General features: G+C 41.0%; 1 pseudogene; it reads left to right on the forward strand.

Moving 5' to 3' along the window:
- The window catches only part of LOC149178899 (microtubule-associated protein 70-1-like), a 122,770-nt pseudogene that overhangs the window by 88,778 nt on the left and 8,950 nt on the right, over window positions 1-25,042 (forward strand).

The raw sequence follows: 25,042 nt of genomic DNA on the forward strand, positions 1-25,042 counted from the left end.
AAGTCCGAAAAAGTATAAAATAATATGAAAGGGATGACTTTTCGATAGTTTTAAAGAGCCGAACAAGACAAACGCTTGATCTTTTTGTGTAATGTGTAGAAATTTTCAATAATTAATCACTTATTCACAGAGATTATCCTGATCATACATTATTGTGGAATACATGCACAATACATAACCTCCTCTACGTTGATCATCAATTTAGCAGCATCAAAAACAATGAAACAGCAATCGCATGCACACATTAACATAGTATGTAACCCGGGGAAAGCATACAGCCGAAAACCCCACACTATCTGTATATTATAATGATAGAGAACATGTAACAATACATAGTACAATAATCCTCACAAGTACTCAGTACTATCTCCACCTGTTACACACAAAACTAGCTCAGATCTGATCAATCACAGCTCAAATCTCCTCCACTGCTTTGCCTGCCTCCATTGCATAATCCTGCAAGGGAATCAATCACTCTGTGAAATCGAATTCATTTTGTTATACTACGCAAGCCTCATGGGCAATCTCCATCCATGCATGTGCAAATCTCATGCACAACTATAGTCACATCTATAGTCACAACTGATAGCAATCTCAACCTCTAACACCTGTCTCCACTGAACTGTACATGCACTGAGTTAACTGATGTATTCTTCAGTTTCTTTATGAGTTAATAATTAGTGAATTAATTGATAATTAATTCACACAACTCATCACTAGTGTATTCTTTAGTTAGACTAAAATACAACTAGTTCAACCAAGTCAAACTGAACACAACTCCATCAACTCCACAATCAACTCCACCAAACTCAACCACATGAGTTCTAACTGATGTCCTGCATGCAATAGCTCAACTGATCCACAAGGGAAGCATATTTCCTTCTGACAACTGCATGTGCCACATCTGTAGCTCAAACTGAAGTGCTCCAAGAGGATAAGATAATGTTTATAGTCCAAATATTATTATGAGACAATAATATTTGACTCTTCTATTTTTAGCCTGGCAGTCTAAAAATAGAAACTTGCCCATATATCTAAAAAAAGAAGTCCATCTATTTTTACCAACATGACCAATCATCCACAAATAACATACTGCAACTCATAGACCATGATCCATATGTCTAAAAATAGACTTTGCGCCAAAAATAGCCTGCGGGCCCACTTAGTGAAGGCGACTTCTTTCCACTAAGCTCCATCATCTTGTTGCATTCTCAACACTCCCTCTCAACAAGATATGGATTATCAGCAACCCCTATCCTGCCTTGGTGGTATTCGAATTTGCTCCTGGTGAGCACCTTTGTCAAGATATCAACATCCCGATCCTCCGTTGGAATGTATGAAAGTAACATGACCCTCCGCTGCACACAATCTCTGATATGATGGTACCTGATGTCAATGTGCTTGGATCTATCATGAAATACTGGATTAGCCGAGAGTTTAATGCAACTCTGGTTATCACAATAAATCAATGTAGGCTACAAGTGAGAACCGAACAACCTGACCAGGATCTTCCTCATCCATATAGCCTCACATGCAGCAAACTTGCTGCCATATTCTCGGCCTCTGCTGAACTGAGTGCCACGAATCTCTGCTTCCTACTGTACCAAGAAACTATTGTCGACTCGATACTGAAGACCCCTCCAGATGTGATCTTTCTGTCTGTTGGGCTCCCTGCCCAATCTGCATCTGTGAAGCCACATAGCTTCACCTCATCCTCCTGTCTGTACCACAATCCATATCCCGATGTGCCTCTCAAATAACGCAATACATGCTTGCCTGCCTTCCAGAAGAGCTTGGTTGGCTTAACCATAGCTTGTGAAAGCTGGTTAACAGCATAGCATATATCGGGTCGTGTATTGACCAGATACATAAGCGACCCCACCAACTGTCGATAGACAGTGGCATCCACTTCTTCTGTTGAAGTGGCATCCTCCTTCCTCCAACCTCCAGGAAGAGGAGTATCAACAGGCTTGCAGCCATGCATGTTAAACTTCTCCAGTATCTCCCAAGCATACTTACCCTGAGAAACAAATAGTCCAACACTGCGCTGCCAAATTTCCAATCCCAGGAAATAATGAAGGAGGCCCAAGTCCTTCATCTCAAACTCCTTAGCAAGATCATCCTTGCATGAAAGTATCAACAGCTCATCACCCATTAGAATCAAATCATCTACATAAAGTACAATGATAAGCAACTTACCCTCCACCACAATCTGGTATAGGTTTGGATCCGCCTCACTCTTGGAGAATCCAAGTCCGATGAAATAACTGTCTATCTGTGTGTACCAAGCACGTGGTGCTTGTTTCAACCCATACAACACTCTCTTTAGCCTGCACACATGTGACTCGTTGCTGAAGATCTCGAAACCTTTGGGCTGCTCAATGTACACCTCCTCCTCAATGACTCCGTTGAGGAACGCAGTCTTCACATCCATATGATGAATGTGCCATCCCATCTACGCTGAGAGAGCAAGAATCGTCCGTATGGAAGAATACCTTGGGACAGGTGCAAAGGTCTCCTCATAATCGATCCCCTCTATCTGTGAAAAGCCTCGGGCAACAAATCTTGCCTTGTACTTCTCCACACTCCCGTCAGCTGCTTGCTTAACTTTGTAGATCCATCTCGAACCCACCACTGATTTCCCTTCCGGTCTTGGGACAATCTCCCATGCACTGTTTCTGACAATCGAATCATACTCTTCCACCATGGCATCTACCCATGCGGGATCCTCAACAGCTTCCTCGAAAGAGGATGGCTCAGTCACAACACATTTGCTCATAAGAGCCATGTATCTAATGTATCGATCAGGTGACTGTCTCTGTCTACGTTGAGCTGTAGGTGGTCCTACAACCTTCTCTACATCCTGAGCCAGTCGCTCAGCTTCTGTCAAGTGCTTTCGCCCTCTCATGGTTGGTGCTGCATGAGTGGTCTCTTCCACTCCATGAACCTTATCCCGTGGCTGATCCATGTCCTGAAGCTCATCTTTAGGAACTAATATCTCCTCATCTGCATGCAAGTGTGGCTCCCTCTCAAGCGAACACTTCATGGCTTTCTCCTCCTAAAATTTTATATCCCGTCACAGAACAGTCTTGCCACTGTCTGGCAAATACACATGATAGTTGTGGGGCGTATCAGTGTACCCCGCAAATATCCCAACCTCTGCGGTCGGCTCCAAAATCTTCCTGGCATCCTTCTCACATGCATGTAAACGTTAGCGCAAAAAATCCTCAAATGAGAAAGATCAGGCTTCTTACCAGAATAAGCCTCCTCGGTGTACTCATGCCAAGTATCCTGTGAGGACAACGGTTCTGCACATATACTGCAGTATTGCATGCTTCCACCCACAAGTGAAGGGGTAGGCCCTGATCATGCAACATCGCCCGTGCAGCACCCACGATCGTTCTGTTCTTCCGCTCAGCAACCCCATTCTGTTGTGGGTTATGGGCAGCTATGAGCTCTCTTCGAATCCCTTTTGCACTGCAGAAATCCTTGAACTCGCCAGAGATGTATTCACCACCATTGTCGCTCCTAAGAGCCTTCACCTTCTTCCCTGAATCCTTCTCGACCAGTGCTTTAAACTCACAGAAATTAGAGTATGTCTCGTTAGAAGATCCAGCACTTTCGAGAGAAATCATCAACAAAGATCACATAATACCTGTGTTTTGCTATCGAAGCTACTGAGAAAGGTCCACACACGTCTGTGTGAATTCTCTCAAGGATCGTTGTGGCGCGACTATCTTGCTCGTGAAAGGTGGCTTTCACAAACTTTCCCAAAGTACACCCCTTGCACCGATCTGACTGCGCAAGAGTGCCTTTAGGAAGCCCAGTAGTGATCTGCTACAGTATCTTCAAGGCTCCATGGTGAAGATGACCCAATCTCCTGTGCCACAGCTCGCCATCATCCCGGCTCAAGGTTTACCAAACTCCCTCTCAAAGGAAATGGTACCGATATCGGTCGCACTGTATCTACCATCATCGCCCATCTGGATGTGTACTCCAAGATCTTTCTCCTCCAGATCAGAAAACAAATCTCGATCTCCTGTCATGTGAAAAGACGCACCACTGTCCAAGAACCATACCGATCCCATCACACTTGAAACAAAGCATGCGATCAATGAAAAATCAAGCTCAAACTACGAGGCTAGAGCCTCTCCTGCTGTAGATCCAACAGCTTGCTTGTTCTTCTTCTTCTACGGACAATTAGTGGCATAGTGTCCGTGCTAGTGACAATGAAAACACTTCACCTTGGACATGTCCTGCTTCTTGCCTTTCGCACCGGACTGAGAAGCTTTCTTGTTCTTCCCCTTCTTTGCTTTGGCAGCCAAAGCGCAATTTTCTTCATCAGTTCCCTTTGATGAAGATCCGTCCCTGGTATTCCGCCTGATCTCCTCCTGCACAAGATCTGACCAAAGTCTCTCCCATCCTGGCAATTTCTCCCGACCATTGACAGAGTCCTGATAGGAATGCCAACTCTTCAGAAGACCAAGGAGAGCCAAGCTCACCAAGTCCTCATCATCGACAGTCACCCCCACACTTCCTAGCTCATCCCTGCACTGAGTGAACTTCGTGAGATACTTGGGCATACTGTCTCCCTTCTCGCATTTAATGTTTCTGATTTTATCATTGAGCACTAGATTCCTCTGATCACTCTTGCTTTGGAATAGATCTATCAACGCTTTCCACATCAAGTATGGAGAAGCCTTTCCATGCAGGCTAGACACAATGTGATCCTTCACGCCCTCCAACAGAATCCTTCGACACTTTGCTGTCTTCTTTTGCCAACCATCAACTTGCGCAGTATCAGTAGGCTTTGGGACCTTAGCCTCTATGAACTCCTTCAGCCCATTATCATCTAACACCGCCTCCATCCTGTCCTTCCATGCAATATAGTTTGAGCTGCCCTCGAGAGCATACTCCAATCGCAATCCGTTGAAAGACATTGCCATGTTGATACCAAGAAAACACTGCTGCAAATTCGAATTCCACCAGCTCAAAACTCAATTTCCACTGATCTAGAATGCGTGAGAACAAAGTATTTCTAGTACAAAGATTGACTGTATGGGCTTTTACCGGATATCTCACCTTCTAAAAAAAGGATGAATCCAGAGGCTACCTGGGCCGATTATAGACTCTGCCTGAAGAAATAGAATGTAAACACTTTCTAAATAATAGATCTGACGATCAACAGCTTCGATACCATGTAGAAATTTTGAATAATTAATCACTTATTCACAGAGATTATCCTGATCATACATTATTGCGGAATACATGCACAATACATAACCTCCTCTACGTTGATCATCAATTTAGCAGCATCAAAAACAATGAAACATCAATCGCATGCACACATTAACACAGTATGTAACCCGGGGAAAGCATACAGCTGAAAACCCCACACTATCTGTATATTATAATGATAGAGAACATGTAACAATACATAGTACAATACTCCTCACAAGTACTCAGTACTATCTCCACCTGTTACACACAAAACTAGCTCAGATCTGATCAATCACAGCTCAAATCTCCTCCACTGCTTTGCCTGCCTCCACTGCGCAATCCTGCAAGGGAATCAATCACTCTGTGAAATTGAATTCCTTTTTTTATACTACGCAAGCCTCATGGGCAATCTCCATCCATGCATCTCCAAATCTCATGCACAACTATAGTCACATCTATAATCACAACTGATAGCAATCTCAACCTCTAACACCTGTCTCCACTGAACTGTACATGCACTGAGTTAACTGATGTATTCTTCAGTTGCTTTATGAGTTAATAATTAGTGAATTAATTAATAATTTATTCACACAACTCATCACTAGTGTATTCTTTAGTTAGACTAAAATACAACTAGTTCAACCAAGTCAAACTGAACACAACTCCATCAACTCCACCAAACTCAACGACATGAGTTCTAACTGATGTCCTGCATGCAATAGCTCAACTGACCCACAAGGAAAGCGTATTTCCTTCTGACAGCTGCATGTGCCACATCTGTAACTCAAACTAAAGTGCTCCAAGAGGATAAGATAATGTTTATAGTCCAAATATTATTATGAGACAATAATATTTGACTTTTCTATTTTTAGCCTGGCAGTCTAAAAATAGGAACCTGCCCATATGTCTAAAAATAGAAGTCCATCTATTTTTACCAACATGACCAATCATCCACAAATAACATACTACAACTCATAGACCATGATCCATATGTCTAAAAATAGACATAGTCTAAAAATAGACTTTGCGCCAAAAATAGCCTGCGAGCCCACTTAGTGAAGGCGACTTCTTTCCACTAAGCGCCATCATCTTGTTGCATTCTCCGATCGCAATGGAGGTCGTGTTTTTGTAGAAATTTTGAATAATTAAGTACTTATTCACAGAGATTATCCTGATTATACACTATTGCAGAATACATGCACAATACATAACCTCCTCTATGTTGATCATCAATTTAACAGCATCAAAAATAATGAAACATCAATCGCATGCACACATTAACACAGTATGTAACCCGAGGAAAGAATACAGCTGAAAACCCCACACTATCTATATATTATAATGATAGAGAACATGTAACAATACATAGTACAATACTCCTCACAAGTACTCAGTACTATCTCCACCTGTTACACACAAAACTAGCTCAAATCTTATCAATCACAACTCAAATCTCCTCCACTGCTTTGCCTGCCCCCACTGAGCAATCCTACAAGGGAATCAATCACTCTGTGAAATCGAATTCCTTTGGTTATACTACACAAGCCTCATGGGAAATCTCCATCCATGCATGTGCAAATCTCATGCACAACTATAGTCACACTGTAGTCACAACTGATAGCAATCTCAACCTCTAACACCTGTCTCCATTGAGTTGTACATGCACTGAGTTAACTGATGTATTCTTCAGTTGCTTTATGAGTTAATAATTAGTGAATTAATTAATAATTAATTCACACAACTCATCACTAGTGTATTCTTTAGTTAGACTAAAATACAACTAGTTCAACCAAGTCAAACTGAACACAACTCCATCAACTCCACCAAACTCAACCACATGAGTTCTAACTGATGTCCTGCATGCAATAGCTCAACTGACCCACAAGGAAAGCGTATTTCCTTCTGACAGCTGCATGTGCCACATCTGTAGCTCAAACTGAAGTGCTCCAAGAGGATAAGATCATGTTTATAGTCCAAATATTATTATGAGACAATAATATTTGACTTTTCTATTTTTAGCCTGGCAGTCTAAAAATAGGAACCTGCCCATATGTCTAAAAATAGAAGTCCATCTATTTTTACCAACATGATCAATCATCCACAAATAACATACTAGAACTCATAGACCATGATCCATATGTCTAAAAATAGACTTTGCGCCAAAAATAGCCTGTGGGCCCACTTAGTGAAGGCGACTTCTTTCCACTAAGCTCCATCATCTTGTTGCATTCTCTGATCGCAATGGAGGTCGTGTTTGTTGTAGAAATTTTGAATAATTAAGTACTTATTCATAGAGATTATCCCGATTATACACTATTGCAGAATACATGCACAATACATAACCTCCTCTATGTTGATCATCAATTTAGCAGCATCAAAAATAATGAAACATCAATCGCATGCACACATTAACACAGTATGTAACCCGGGGAAAGCATACAGCTGAAAACCCCACACTATCTATATATTATAATGATAGAGAACATGTAACAATACATAGTACAATACTCCTCACAAGTAATCAGTACTATCTCCACCTGTTACACACAAAACTAGCTCAAATCTGATCAATCACAGCTCAAATCTCCTCCACTGCTTTGCCTGCCTCCACTGCGCAATCCTGCAAGGGAATCAATCACTCTGTGAAATCGAATTCCTTTGGTTATACTACACAAGCCTCATGGGAAATCTCCATCCATGCATGTGCAAATCTCATGCACAACTATAGTCACACTGTAGTCACAACTGATAGCAATCTCAACCTCTAACACCTGTCTCCACTGAGCTGTACATGCACTGAGTTAACTGATGTATTCTTCAGTTGCTTTATGAGTTAATAATTAGTGAATTAATTAATAATTAATTCACACAACTCATCACTAGTGTATTCTTTAGTTAGACTAAAATACAACTAGTTCAACCAAGTCAAACTGAACACAACTCCATCAACTCCACCAAACTCAACCACATGAGTTCTAACTGATGTCCTGCATGCAATAGCTCAACTGACCCACAAGGAAAGCGTATTTCCTTCTGACAGCTGCATGTGCCACATCTGTAGCTCAAACTGAAGTGCTCCAAGAGGATAAGATAATGTTTATAGTCCAAATATTATTATGAGACAATAATATTTGACTTTTCTATTTTTAGCCTGGCAGTCTAAAAATAGAAACCTGCCCATATGTCTAAAAATAGAAGTCCATCTATTTTTACCAACATGACCAATCATCCACAAATAACATACTGCAACTCATAGACCATGATCCATATGTCTAAAAATAGACATAGTCTAAAAATAGACTTTGCGCCAAAAATAGCCTGCGGGCCCACTTAGTGAAGGCGACTTCTTTCCACTAAGCTCCATCATCTTGTTGCATTCTCAACATCTTCGCTCCTGTTTTAAGCTCCGATCGCAATGGATGTCCAAAAAGATTAAAATCTAGAGAAGGGATGGCACTTCCGATCGCTTTAATGAGCTGGAGAGGCCAACTACTCGACAATCTTTTCATATTTTACGAGTTAGATGAAAAGAGCTTAAAGGAGACTCGTTTTCTGAGGAACGAGTAATGTTTTCGTATAGCAATAGGTTCTAGGTAAGGTTTGGAACTTTTCAATCATGGAAGTGTAAAGAAGGTGGCTAATAGAATCACTCGTCGCAGCTGTTCCTCAAAAGGGTAAACAATCAAATGGAGGCATATGATCAGCTAAAAAAGAGTGGAAGTGATGGTAAGAACACGACCAAGGTTCAAAAGTTGATAATTAAGCGATCGCAATGGTTATTTACCGAAGGTGGGTTCATTTTTTAATGAGCTTGAACTCTAGGGGAACATTTGCTCATTGCTAGGTTTAATTTTTAACGAGCTTGGACTTCACGTAAAACTGCTCATGCCAGTCATATAATAAGGATGTCTCATCGATAGGTTCATCTTTTAAGGAACTTGCCCCATTCAAAACTTTGCTCCGGAGCCTTTTGTATGCAAGCTAGGAATGACCAACCTACGAGTTTAAAGGGTTGAGAGCCTACAAACTAAGAAAACAAAAGTTCGTTTTTCACTTGCATGCAAAAGGTTTGCATGCCCCCAGGTATAATGAAGTAGAGTTTCCAGGTTACCATACAAAAGTTCCTACATTAGCAAGATTGTTCCATCCGCGTAGCAGACAAAACACTTCCTTGGCTTCGTCCATCAAAATGGACAAGGGTGACTGTTGTCAGTGCCAGTCACATAACCTTTGACGGGGGAATCCCTTTCCAGTCTAAATCCATTTTCCTAAATGGACAGGGGTATCAAACTAATCATATATCCCACGCGGAAACCTACCTTATATCTGGGGTTTTCCTGCCGAAGCAGACCAAGGTGCATGCCCCCCTGGGTTTCAGTCACAATCACCGAATCACTCGCGCTCATCAGGTGGACGGACTGGAGATTGATGAGACATTTCTTGTGAAAAAAGACTAGTTAGGAATGGAATTTGACTAATAGTTTTGTTTGAACTAGGGAATGAAAGCTAGTCAACTAGGTGGACCACTCTACCTTCATGCAGAAAGCACATCACTCGAAAGAGTGAGGAAATAATAGCTCCCATGCTATAAATGTAGTCACGTCCGAGGAGTAGATTGTAATCTAAAGGCCCTTGGACTACCATCATGTTTAGATGAACGGTTTTCCTTCTCAAAGTTATAGGAAAATTTGGAAGGATCCCTAACGGTTGACTGGTTCGTTTGTTGAAGCCTGTTAGATTTCGAATCTCAGGCAGAAGCGATGGCGAACCAAGTGCTTTCCAAGCAGTTAAGGAAGGGATACTCACAGAAGCCCCTTCATCTATGGTATTACCGACCATGATCATTCTGTAATCTTGTACTATGATTTGGAATGGTACATTAGATGGTAAGCAGGGTCTCCCTAGTAGATTCCAATCGAAGGAAACGACTAGATTACTTGGAGGAGGGACCGAATAAATGACCGGATAAATCTTTGACGAACTTCCTTCCTATGATAAAGGAATGGGTAGATTGCCCCCATGTTCATCGGATTCTGTGTTAACGAAAAGAATTTGAATAGTGTCGTTCTCATTCTCTTTGGTGACAGTATCATGTGAAGGTGGACCTTCTGAAGACAAGATTGGGTCGACTGCCCTCTTGACCTGTTGACTTTGGTCCAGTGTGGACTCATAGGGTTTATCTTCAATGATAGGTGCTTCCACCGACAACAAAGGTGTGTTAGTTGGATTTTCAACTAGCGATGGACTCGGTAAGAGTTTCTTGTATCTAGGAGGAAGTGGCTGCGGTGAAGCAGGACAGTTATCCAAGACTCTTTTAGCTTCATCCAGGAAAGGGAAACGGTGGAGGGCATGATCGCCTTCACACAATCTACAAGGAAATTTAGATCTTCCTTTCTTTCCATTGGCTTCATTTTCACTAGTTGATGGTGTGCTCTCAACATGATCGTCAAAGGTTGAAGACACTGGATTGTGCAAGCGGGGAGACCAGTCCCTCAAGATCCGTGGGATGCAGGGACAATCTCGATGATAGTGGTCTCCCTTGCAAATGACACATGGAGATTTAGGTTTGGATGGTGCAGTGTGTGGATTTTCGCCAGACGATGCATGGTTGCCCCCTTTTGTTGTTGGCTTCTTCTTCTTCTTCTCCTTCCCTTTCTTCTTCTTCTCAGTTACTTGGTTTTTAGCATTACTAGCTTCACCAAGCGAAGAGGAAGAAGGAGAGGGAGAAACAAATGAAGTAGAAGGTAGGGGAGCAACTTCAGTATCATCTGGTTGTTGATTTGATTGCTGAGGAATTGCGGTGTTTTGAATAACAGAGGTCGAAAAAAACCATACTGGTAGGCCAATTGTGAGTCCTGGAAGGGACAATGTAGCCATGTGTGGAGCACCAACATCTCCCCAAGAGGAGAAGGGACTAGGATTTCCCCCAAGGGGAAATCCTTGATTGGTAGACTCCATTTTCTCAACCTAAAACCAATGAGGTAACAGTGATGTTATTCCGATTAAAATAAATTTTATGACGCTTTGATACAACTTGCTTTTTCAATTTTTAAGAGTCGAGAAAAAGCTAAAGATGACTCTAGTCACCTTCGATTGTTAATGAGCCTGAAGTGTCAAGTGCTCAGATGGACCTTTTCTTTTAGGGAGTCTGAAAATGAACGAAAGTGACTACTCTGGAAATCTAGATAGAGGGATTACCAAACCAATCGCAAAACTGCATAATACTTTTTACGGTATGGCAGTCAATCTTCCCAAATGCTGTGTTCAGTGCATTGCGATTGATAGGGCGGCAGACACGGCTTCCTAAGGATAAAGGATGTAGCCTATTGTGGTCTCCCAATATATACTCGATGGTACGTGGGATCACAAGTCTGTACTGGCACTTGTCGTCTCAAAGAGGAGGAATCACCCAACCTACGATGAAAGCGATAGTTACCAAGCTTTACAACGCCGAAATACGTCTCTAGCCTAGACTTCTAAATGTTGTGCGTTAGGTTCCAAAGCGTTTTTATGTTCATTGAGGTTTATTTTACAGTTGATCTTTCTTAAGAAGTTTTCCTTCAAGGTTCACCGCGTGATGTAGATATACAATTCCTAAATATGCAATTTAAGATGATAAACAGTCGTTTACTTTCTTTTTGCAATGAAAATCCTAGCTACTAAGGAAAGAGAAATGAAATGCTTTCAACATAGAGCAAAGAGCACACACTAGATGCACTTTTCCTAAATCAATTTCAGCATGCAGTCTAAATGCAAATGCACATTCATGTATTGTTTTTTAGTTTCCTTAATGTGAGAATGACAAAAGAAAACTAAGTACAGATCTGAACTATATTGTTTCAAAGTGACAGTACTAACAATTTTCTCTTCAAAAAACAAAAGGAAGGCTAAGACGTCACTTTGCGATTTCGAATTCAAAATTGCGTTCGACACTTGAAATACCATTAATTCAAATCAAATACAATGGAAAAAGTGTAACCAACTATCTAAAGAGGAAAACTTTACGACACTCTTTTTCTTGACTGAAAACGACACTTATGAAACTTTCAAATCAAAAGACGATAGTTCGATTAAGCTACTATTTGCAAAGGAGAACTGTGAATGATGAAAAATACATAAAAAAACATTCACAATTCTTTATCAATGGATGTTGAATAATGCAAAGGAAGAAGGTTTCAACAGTGATATACTGATCATCGATAGCAAAACTACTGAATAAAGCTGAATACAATGAAGAAAAAACCAAAATCTGGAGGCAGAAATAGTCTTACTCAATCATCGCACCTGTAACATGGGGAAACATGGATGCATCTCACCTGCAACACACGGGAGGTGCAATGCATCCAGATTTCCAATGAGAGACAGTGCGATGGTCCAGGGATGAGACTAAGCTTGGTTTTCACTCACAGTTTGCAGCTAAGTTCAGGGATTTAGCCTGAGATAATGATTGTAAGTAAACACAAAGTATAGGGGCTGATCTAATGAGGTTATTTGAGATACCACCAAGGCAATTAGGATGTTTGTAAGTCAGATGTTCAGTTCATAAACCAACTTGAAGATTGACTGAAGCGGCATTGATCTACTTTGCAGTTGCATAGAAAAAGCAGTTCAAAGGCTAGCTGGCTTAACTTCAGGCTCTGTCTGTGGTTTATAAAGAAAACAATAGTAACAAAACAAACAAACTATTCGCTCCCCAGTGGAGTCGCCATTTTGTTATCGGGAAAACTAGTGTCCATTCAGAGCTGCTAGTCCCACTAAGACGGGTAGCTATCTTAGAAGCAAACAAACTAAAGTTACTTGTGCTTTCCTTTATGAGAGATAGATGAGAGAGAAGTAGAGAGTACCAACCTCAGTCTTTCGCTAGTCTCCTTGCTTGTTTCCTCTCTCCCTTGATAGAGCTTTCGCCACTCCTTTCTCACTTGTCCCGCTTCAAAGAACACCTGTAGAGTAAAAGCAGCAAAATACCATCAAAGCATAGAGATCTATAACCATAAACAATGTAGGATCAGATATACATTAACCATATAAATGCATATACAAATACAAGATTCATAGATATACAAGCATATGGAGGAAAACTCAAATAGCTTTATTGATAGAAGTAGTAGAAGAGAGGATTACAACCAAGCTGTCTGATCCAACATCATCCTCCCAGCATGAAAGCCCTCTTCACCTCATACAAAGCAAGATCACCCAACAATACAATGTCTTCAAAGAGAAACCAATAACACTTCCTTGCAAATTGCAGAATTCCAGCCTCTGGATCTCTAGGATGAGGGATCCATATATAGATGTTTGCAGGAGAGTGAGTCAGCTTCTGGGATTTTGATTAGTGTCATTTCACTGATAGTTCTTGGTTCCACTTGGAGATTTCATGATCTCTTACTCATCCCTAGGCGAATTCAGAGAGGCAAGTGTCATATGAGCAGTTTCTATAAGATTCTTTGAGTTTCCACCTAGCGAACTACTTCTGCCATTTGTCTGCTCTCACTCATTGCATCCTACAGAAGGGCTTTTCAATGTGCATCACACCCCCCGAGTGTAACAGGTGAGATGCATCGCACCCTCAGCATGGAGCAGTCTGTATGGTCCAATTTTGACCAATTCTAAGTAGTTTTTAAGGGAGAACTTCTGGGAAATGATGTAATCAGCTAACCTTGTTCCTTTAGGGTATGAAACAACACTTTTAGGGTTTTAGAAGCCCTTGGTTTATGGACATATGTGATTGGGGTTGCAGTGCCCAAGTATGCCTATAACACAATTGCTGGGAGAAAATACGCATTTCTGGAAGGGAGTTGGGTTGGTTGCCCAGGAGATTTGTGCAATTTCTGGGCAGAGCAGCTGACTGCTGCCCAGGATTACGCAATTCCTGGGCTGAGCAGCCTTGCTGGGAGGAATTGCATAATTTTCTGGATGAAGCCTAATTGGCAGATTTGCGCAATTCTGGAGCCCAGTAGGCTGCCAAACAGAATTGCATAATTTCTGGAGGGAAGGCTAGTTGCCCTCCAGAATTGCGCAATTTCTCGAGGGATCTTCTCAGCCTGCAGCTGGACCAAGTCCGGAGGAACAGCCTATGAGGGGAATGCCTCAAGCTTTGATAGACATGTTGTCTTTCTGCAATAAAATCATTGAATCTTGTGTACTTGTAGGGAGGCTCCAAAACGAAGCTAAGGAATTTGGAGGGTGGTTGTAGGCACTACAACATGTGTAGAATTCTTTTTTTTTGGAGGAATTTTAGAACCAAATACTAATATATATGCTTCAATATGCCTTTTTGAATCTTTTCAAATTGATTTTTCAAACAAAAGTTGTGCAAAATTTAAAACATTACACACCTTTTTCTTGTTTTTTAGAAGCTTAGTATTGAATTTATTGTTTCTATGTAATTTTGGATCTCCAAGGTCTTAAATTTCATCCTATGGTAACCCTCTAGGTTTCCTTTCCAACCCCACAAGTTAGAATGAGATTGGATTCTTCAAGAAAGAGTTATGCCCAACCTTCCATGATGACCTAATTATAGACTGGTTCAGTGGGGCAAACTTGTACAGGGTGCCACATGTAAGTGTTTCAACCTTCGGCCCTGAAAGTTCACTAATATTTTGGATCCACGTGGTTTCAATTTCAGCTTCTGAAACTTCGTAGAAAAAAATTTATAGCGAAATGTTTCAATATGACCTGTTTGAAGAAGCAAAACTCTAGAATCCAAAGCTCTGATACCAAATTTTATGCAACCAACTCACAAAATAGAAGAAAAGATATATCAACGACTTAAAAATTAGCCTATTCAAGGGGGAATCCTCCTTAACATTACATAAATTAACAATTATTGAATGATACAAATGATAAGACCTCATTGGTATATATAGGAGTCTAAGGAGTCACAATATAATCAAAGCCCACATAACAACAATAATGTAAGGGCACAACAATAATAATAGTGGGCTTCTATGGGGCACAATAATAATAACATGGGGGATACATGGGCACAACAATAATAATAGGGGGCTACACTAACAATACCAATAAGGGGAATACACTAGTATTATAGTGACCTAATGAAACCTATTGCCATTCATAATAAATTCAAAACTATGCTTGTCATAATAATAGAAAGTTGAAATATTGACAAATTAGAGTAGATTTTGTACTTGAAAAATTCTTGGATATATTTTTTTGTCTATTTTTTCCTTAAATATAGTCAAATACTTACTCAGAAGTGCATGCTACCGAGTAAAAAGAAACATTGTACTTACAGTATTAATGCAACCTCTACAGTCTCAGGACTGAGAACATAGAAGTGTTTCTAATTCAATAGGAGCAACCTACAAAGCCATGTATCAAAGAAGGTTATCTTACGATTGAGTTGAAGAATAATTTGCCTAATTATTTGCAAAAGTTTTTCAAAATACAGATATTAACAAGTTAAGGCTTCTCAAAGAGATGTAGGTCACACCCGATAACCATTATATTTGATCAACTCTTTCAATCTGTCTACCACAAAGAAGTAGCCATCATCATCAATGTAACAAAGATCACTTGTTCATAGCCAACTATCCACACCTAGAGTAGAATTGGTAGCTTATATATTGTTCAATTAACCTACAGTAAAATAAATGACAATGTCAAAATGTAGAATAATGAACCCTAAAAGAAGGGATTAGATTGTAAAAATTTAAGATGGTAAACATCATTGTTTCACTTATCAAAAACCCTGCAATAAAGTAAAATCAGATGTTGAAGGTGTGCCATCTCACTCTTGAAATATTTGGATATAAAAGAAAACAACACTCCTCCACAATCCTTATCTTCAAGAAGTGTTATGGTCTAAAAGAGGTAATTATCTTAGGAGCATCACGCTAAGTTCAAGTATATGTGTTACCTAGAGTTGGGAAATAGGAAGGAAACAATAAATGGGGCTATAGATTTTTGTGAGAGAAATAGGAATAGAGGGTTTTAGGAATAAAAAAAACCTGAGAAGACCACCCTCCTAGCATATATTATGCATAAAAAGCTGATGAATAAGTTCAAATCAATATGCTTGCTTTAGAATAATGGGTAGTTAAATGAGTTGTATCTTTTCAAATTAGAGTTTTCTATGGCAAAGGCTAATGCTAAAATTGATAATGTAGACTACCGTGAAATTTTTTAATTTTATGATGACAAGTACCTAATTGAATATTTAATCTCAGGTAGGTAGTAGAGCATTTGGTTAAGATGTGATATTTAGTCCCTCTCTGGTTAGTAATTTAAATTTTGTAGTACCACTCTAACACTTTGGCCCTCTTCAGTGCCATGAACTCCTCATAAAATAAAGTACTTAATTGAGTATTTCTATAGAACGAGATTGGTCCATAGTAGTCTTCATACTTATATTGTGTCTAAGGTTGTGTTTAGCTCATTGATTTTATAGTGTAATTCATTACATGATATCAAATATTCATTTTATGAAGGAAAGAAAATTTAAGAAGCACATACCTTTCATAACAATGGGAGAATGAAGCCACGTTTCTCCTCTTTCATTTAGAGGTAGAGGGGTCCCAAAATCAATATCAACTATTTTTGCTTCAATATTTGTAGCCAACATGCCAACTAATCCATAGTGTCTACTTTCTTCTTCACCATCTAAATATGCTCCTAATGTTGTGGTTTCCATAATCTCATAGCCCTACAAAACTTATTGCAACATGACTAAAGAAAAAGCATAACATAGGTGTAAGCTCACCAAAATAGTTAGGTCCTATGTCCAGATTCTAATGCTAGGAATAGTAAGCTAAAGATGATAGGACCTATCTTATAGTTTTATTCAATGCTAGATTGGGAAACCCCGATGGGAATCTGCGTAATTAGAATCAAGTTTAGTGCAAATTTGATGTTAAATATTTTCAGATATTATGTTATAATATTATACATAATAATAAAATGAATAATGAATACAAATGACTATAATGCATTAGGGTTTTGGGGATTTGAATTGAAATAAACCATAAAATAAAGTAAATCTCAAAACTACATCCTCCAGGTGTTCAACCAAATCTACCTCCTTCAGGTGCTAAGCCTTAAACTAATTTGAGGCAGCCCTAGGGCCCATAGCAGTGTTGTTGACTACCACCACAACAACGACAACTTTCAAACCTTTCACTTTCGACTAGTTATTTTCTAACTAAGGGGGCTTTCCCTAATAGGAATTCACTCTTAGATGTAAGTTGCATGAAAATACAAGAAAATAATTAAATATGTGGTTGAATATTAACATGGTTATTTCCTTTTGTGTGGGCTATAGAGTTGAATTATCTGATTAACTATTTTCACTGGCATATATGGATATGTTATTGCAGTTGTATATTTCATTGTTGGTCTTGTTTATGGAATTTTCTTGATAGTCAAATATTGTTGCTGTAATAAGAAGTTGATGAAGGATCCATACAAGCCTCATTCAAGTTGGTACTATGTATGGCCATTCTAGGTTGTCATCTTTCTCACCATAGATGCCATGTAAGCTCTGCATCTATGATTACCCTTAAGATGTTGTTAAACATATCAAGGTTTCTAAATTTTGCTACGAGAATGTTTTAGGTCTTACAAAAGAGTTAAATGTTCACACATTTTAACATTTTTCTCTTCTTAAAGTATTTGTTTGTGTTTCTTTCACATAAATTCAGTGTCTTAGAGAAGAGTCTAAGTTTTACATCTCTTGTCTATATCAAAATGAGATATATTTCTATTTTTAATGAATTTGAAGGGGTTGGAGTAGGGGCTTACTACTTATGAATTTTTCTTAATAGTTTATTCAGAAGATCAAGGGACATATGATTGGGTTTCTGTTGCAGAATCACTTTTCTCTTTGCTAATTACCAGGGACGAAATGGCAGTATTGCTTTTGCAATTGTTCTTACTCTTCCAAGGGTTGATGCTGCTAAAAAAGATGTTGACGTGCCATTGACTAAAGTTATTCTTGCACCAGTGGATGCAGAACTTAAACTTTCCCAACAAGAGGTACTGCCTTCCTGTGGAAAAACCCATGATTTGTCTTGTGTACCATAACTACCCTGTTTAACTTGGGGATGCTTGTGGTTTATGTCTATAGATTCCACACCACTACATTGGTGAATGGTCTTGAAATTGTCATTGTCTTACAAAGTATGAAATTGCAGGAAGACAATAGGACATTCGAACAACTTAGCAAGTCAAAGGAAACAACTTTTCTCAATGCATAAAGACCAATCCAGGGTGCTTTAGCAAAGGCTTCAATGCTTGATGAACTTCAAAATAGGAACTGAGAACTGGTGAAATAGATTAAAATGTGTCAGGTATTGTTTATGTTGGAGTTTACTTATCAATATTATGGAAATTTGCAGTGCACTTAATATTAATGTTGTACCTAAATTATTTAAATTGAATTTTAGTTATCTATGGCAGGAAGAGAGCAAAACTTTGGACAAAATCCACCACCAAAAAGAAGAAAAGGTTGAGAATCTAAGCCAAAATTTTGTGAGATTGAAGAAGATCTTCTTGCTACTAGAGATGCTGCAAATGCAGTGCGTGATTGATGAGCCCCAAATTTTGGTAACAATTTGGGCTCATTTGGCCTACTTACCTTGCTCAACCCTTCATTTTTTATCACTTATGCATCATTTCTTAGTATATTCGTGTTATTTGTAGGAAGAAGGGTAGTCATTATGCCTATGTGGCTAATACATGATGATTTCAGGTTTTTTTGACATTAAATGGAGCAAAGACCACGCAAATGGAGACAAGGAGACAGCCAAGGTGGCATTGCGGGTTTATAGGGAGGTTGTCCACAGCCTTGAATGACCTTCCTCGTGATCTCCACCCCAACTCCGAGCTCCAACAGCTATCACCACCGAGCTAGAAGGCAGCCAACGGATTCTACAGGAACAGCAGTTTACTTTTAGTTGGACAGCCAAGCTCCACTAATTGAGGAAGCCAGCTTGGCCCTCATCATGTATAAATATTAAGGTTGTAGCCTTCGATGAGACTCTTGAACTTTTGTTGTAGATTTTGAATCACGAGCTGTAGCTCTGTTTTTGCTCTTTGTAAGCCAATTTTGGCATGTTGTTAGACTCATGATTATGATCTTTTAATAAAAGGCAGGCAGATTTGGATTCAATTCTGAGTTCTTAGAGGAGCTATACCTCTCAGGTTAGGGCCCAACCTGAGAGAAATAGACCTCCTTTCCTTTGTATTGTTACTTGTCTTTCTTTTATCATTGCATTTCTTTCCTTTACATGCACTTGGAAAACACAGTTTGCTGAGTTGACTGTTTCGGTTTGGTTATGTAGGTTAGTTTCATGAATGCAGTTGTTTCAATAGTTCAGAATTAGCGTAGGGATATTGAAGTTACGTTGAGTTCAAAAAAGGTTGAATGCATGCTCACTTTCACCTCTGTTTGGGGACCGGAAGTGTAGACCGTGCCAACTGCCAAAAACACTGTTTTAACATATGCATGCAAGTATTGATGTAATGTTTTCGATTGAAGAATTGTCCATGCGATTATATCTTGAGTAATGACTCTTTGGTTCAGCATCATGCACGAATTCCCTTCAACTTACATTGTTGTTCTTTGATTCCTAATAAAACAGTTAGAATAGGTTGGTGAACTTTCGTATCACATGCAAGATAAGGGTGATTTGTTTCATTTACACTGCGCAGCACCACTTCATCGTGTTCTTATCCTTCTAAACCGTGCCTAAGCCACCTACTCATCCTCTGTTCAGCTCATTTGCCTTCCAACCCTTCTATTATCCACGTTGCTCAATCTTTTTGGCCTTCCATTGCCTCTACCCTTCTATCGACCAACCAACTCTATCCACTCTCTCTCCATCTCATCTCTTTGTCCATAGGCCATCTCAAGCTCCTCTTTCATCTTACCCATCCATCCATACAGCTCCTTCACTCCTCCATCACCCAAAACTCCGACTACAGAACATCCTGTAGAAGTTAGCAGACTTCCTGTAGAAATCCCGAGCTTCCTGTAGGATCCCCTGCAGACATCCTGTAGAAGCCTGCGAACACGGTTGCCAAGCACCTGAACGTTGTGGACTTCTGTGGAATGGTGTGAGGGATCCCCTGGAACCTCTCAGAGTCCTCCTGACCTTTCTCAAGCCTTCCTCCCCTTTGAACTACCCCTGCACAGTCAAGACCCAGTAAGAAGCACAATCACAATAACTCCACCCACTTGAGCAAAAATACAAAATCGTGTTCTCTTCAATGAAAGTAGTTTAAATTCATGCATCTCATCTCACTAGAAGTAATGGCATCATTTTTAGAGGTTACATTCCCACCATTGCATCATAAGGATTAAGCTAGTCAGATTAGGGTTTACTAGGGTTTCCATGCTTTGTTGGCTTTCAGTTCATTCTTGCAAAGTAGGTTAATTTCCTTTGAGATAGCCTTCGTCCATCATTTAGAAAGCTTCTTCTGAGAACATATAGAAGTTGGCTTGAGCCCTAGCGGACTTGTGCCAGCTGACCAAGTGACAGCTGCGACAAGAGCTAGTACTTGTGCATACAGCACCGTCGCTTCCAAGTTTGTTACGAACTACCGGGTTGATAAAATTAGAGAAGGAAGCTCCAGGAGTTGTAGCATTATTGCTACAATACTGGAGCCCACCATCTTTTTGGCGCCATTGCCGGGGAAGCGTCAGAGTATTAGTAATTGTTGCTTTTCTTCTCTTTTCTTACTCTCGCCTTCTGCCAAGTAGTTTATTTCATTTCCATTCTGCAAAAGTAGCATAGACATTTCCTGCTTTCATAGATTAGCATTTCAATTCCGCAATTTCAATTTTGCAAGCATAGATTAGCCTTTCAATTCTGCAAGCGTAGACTAGCATTTCCATTCCTGCAATTCCATTTGAGCAAAGTAGATTAGTCCTTTCCTGCTTTCATTTCAATTCTGCATTTTTATTTCAGCAAGATAGTTAGTTGTAGATCAATCTGTTTCAGTTTTGCAGGTACCAAAGAAAAAAACAAAAGCAATCAAAAAGTCTTTCCATTTCATGCCTCGTAGGAACCGAGATAAAACAGGCAAATTCCTACCCAACACCCCCACCACATCACTGAGTCACCCTTCTCTCTTCTTCGGTGACAGTGATCCAGAAGAACCTATAGGTGAACCTCCTGATATATACGAAGATCCTATAGCAGAAGAAGAATTAGAGACCATCCCATCTGAAGCTATGGCTGACAATAGAGGAGAAGATGAGAGAATAGAAGGTGCCTTCCCCATCCGAGAAACCAATGGAGATATGAAAATGAAAAACATTAGTCCCTCCGCTCTGCATCACTTCCATGAATTGACTACTGAAGATCCCGATACCTTCCTGTTTGAGTTTGCTGTCCTTTGTAGAACCTATGACTATACTGAAGATGAGCAAAAGCTGAAACTCTTCCCTTCAACTCTTAAGGATGCAGCATTACGCTGGTTCATGGGCTTACCTGGGAATAGTATCACCACTTGGGCTCAGATGCAGCAAGCTTTCAATACCAAGTACCGGGACTACTGTAGGTCCAAGGAAACCAAGGGAGAAATCTTTCGGATGACCATGGGAAATGATGAGTCCTTAGAGGATTATGAGGAGAGGTTCCAACTTAGCTATAAGCGGGCCAGGTGCACACTTGACCCTGAATCCCTCAAGTTGGTCCTGCTCCGAGGAGTCCCTGAAGACCTTTTAGATACCCTTCACATGTTAGCTGGGGGAGATATTTACCAGCTGCCTTATGAGGACATCAAGACTGTGTTCAGAAACCACTCTAGGGCAGCCCGGAAACGAGGTAGAGGAAACCTTCTCTCAGCTGGTATTCCTTTCTCCAAGCATGAGTTTGCAAATCAATTAGAAGATCTTAAGAGTGAGGTGAGACAGACCATTGCCATGCAACTTGACACATACAGGATCCAGAAGAAGAAGGAAGAAGCTGAGAGGGCCTTGGCTATCTTCTGCCCTAGATGTACAAGGAGACACCCTAAGAACGAATGCCCATTGCATTCGGTCGAAGTGTGCTTCGTTTGTGAGGAGGACCATCCCACAAATCAATGCCCAACCTTACCTGGGCTTAAAGCTATGTACCAAGGGACAGAAGCTCCCACTGAACCTCTCTATTTCCTCAACCAAAGGAGGCCACAAGGACCTAGACCTTACCAGCAGGGGATGCAAGGGCACCTCAAGCTTATTACAGCCCCAACCAATCGACTCCTATGCCTTCCTGGGGTCCCCCTGCTCATCCTTCCTGGTCTATGCCTCCTCCATGGTCTTATCCACCTCAGTACCCTACTCAGCCCACTACTCATTCATATCATTCACATGCCCAGCCACAGCCTCAGTGGAATGCACCTCAGTCGGGGTGGAGGCCCCAGTACAACACTCCTCCCGCCATTTTTCCTCCACCACCAGTTCAACCTCAACCATTACCTCCTGCTCCTCCAAGGCAACCTCAAATGCCTGCTCAACCGAACCCGAACCCCAACAATAGACAGGCCCAGCAGGTATACACTGGGGAAACATCATGCCCTACCTATGCTGTGGAGATCCAGGAGATCAATCTTCGATCTGGAAAGACTCTTCCAGATCGCCAACCTCCTCCCCCAGAGGACGAGGAGGACAAACAGGAAAGTGAACCAAAGGCTATTCCTCCCTTTCCTGAGAGACTAACAGCCACCACACAACCCAACCCAGAGGAGGATGAGCTTCTGGGAGAGCTCAAGCAGTTGTGTGTGAAAATACCACTTCTCCAAGCCATCAAGGATGTGCCAATATACAACAAACTGGTTAAGGAAAAGTGTTTTAAACACCCAGGCAGGCGAAAGAGAGATGCTTCAACCATCAATGTCTTAGGACAACTGTCTGACCTTATGTTAGGACAAGTCATCTGCCCAAAGTACCTAGATCCTGGGAGTCCTGTAGTAGATGTCCACATCAATGGCACCATCATACCTCACACCTTGATTGATCTGGGGGCTGCCATTAATGTGATGACCAGGGATACCATGCTCAAACTCAATCTTCAGGGTTCCTTGAGGAAGACCTCGACAGTACTGCAACTAGCAGATCGCTCCACTGTGACTCCCGAAGGGATTGTGGAGGATGTCTTGGTCTCTGTCGACTCTTGGGAATACCCTGCAGATTTCTTGGTTCTGCAACCCAAGGCAAAGCTTACTGGATATCCTCTTATTTTGGGAAGGCCTTGGTTAGCCACTGCAGATGCTTACATAAGTTGTCGTGCAGGAAACATGACCATCAAAAACGGTCCTATGTCCAAGCAGCTAGTCCTATATCCTCCTGCCCAACCCTCCTTAGAGCATGATTTACCACTGTGGTTGGAGGAAGGAGAAGAGGATGAGGTGTACTCAGCACCTTTGTGCACCCTAGATACCACTAGAAGAGACCCCCCAACCGAGGATGACTTGATTGAAACTTTGATCCAGAATCCACCTTCCAGTGCACTATCCTTAGAGAAATTGGTGGAGGACGCCCAAGCCAGCACCTTAGTGGACCTTTGTGCCACCAACCCTGTCACTCCTAGAGTCAAGAATGTGGAGTTCGGCCCTGAGAGAACGTTAAAGATCAGCTCCTCCCTATCTCCTTCCCAGGAAAAAGAGTTGTGTAGCCTGTTGGCCAGTCACCTAGATGTTTTTGCTTGGAGCTATAAGGAGATGAAAGGAGTCCATCCCTCGGTCTGTACCCATCACATATACATCAAAGAGGGTTGTAAACCGGTTAGGCAACCTCAGAGGAGAATGAATCCAGCCCTTAAGGACATTGTCAAGGAAGAATTGCAAAAACTGTTGGATGCCGGATTCATTTACCCCATCTCAGATAGTGAATGGGTGTCCCCTCTGGTGTTGGTTCCAAAGAAAAATGGGAAGTGGAGAATCTGTGTGGACTACCGAGAACTGAACAAAGCTACCAAGAAAGACCATTTCCCTCTACCTTTCATAGATCAAGTGTTGGATGGACTGGCAGGAAAGAAGTTCTTCTCTTTCCTGGATGGGTTTAGCGGGTACAACCAAATCCAAATCAGCCCGGAAGACCAAGATAAGACCACCTTCACTTGTCCTTGGGGTACCTTTGCCTACCGAGTTCTCCCCTTTGGGCTATGCAATGCTCCTGCTACCTTCCAGAGAGCTGTCTTGAGCATCTTCTCGGAGTTGGTCCATGATGCGGTGGAAATCTATATGGATGACTTCACTCCTTATGGGTCCAACTTCCAGGAAGCATTGTCCAATCTGGGAAAGGTCCTAACCAAATGCATTGAGATGAACCTGTCCCTTAGTCCTGAAAAATGTGAATTCCTGATGACTGAAGGGACCGTGCTGGGCCATACCATTTCTTGCCAAGGGTTACAGGTGGATCCTAACAAAATTGCTCTCATCAAGAAGGTTCCGCCTCCCCAAAAGGTAAGGGATGTCCGGAGTTTCTTAGGATTAGCAGGATATTACCGAAGATTCATTAAAGACTTCAGCAAGCTAGCCTCGCCATTGTTTGGTCTGTTGGCCAAAGATGTGGAGTTTAAATGGACTAACGATTGTCAGAGGGCTTTGAATGAATTAAAGGACAAGTTGGTGTCAGCCCCAATCTTGAGAGGTCCAAACTGGGCCCTACCTTTCCACATCCACACTGATGCCTCGAACAAAGCCATAGGGGCAGCTTTAGGACAAGTTGAACAAAAACTTCCATATGCCATTTACTTTGTTAGCAAAAACTTGTCCAAAGCTGAGCTGAATTACACTGTAACCGAGAAAGAATTCTTGGCTGTGGTCCATGCACTGAACAAGTTCCGACATTATATCACTGGCTATCAAACCTTTG

Source organism: Pinus tabuliformis, chromosome 4_1 (genome assembly GCF_031772625.1).
Source record: "Pinus tabuliformis cultivar Carrire ecotype Pingquan chromosome 4_1, CPIR1, whole genome shotgun sequence".
NCBI classification, from domain to species: domain Eukaryota; kingdom Viridiplantae; phylum Streptophyta; class Pinopsida; order Pinales; family Pinaceae; genus Pinus; species Pinus tabuliformis.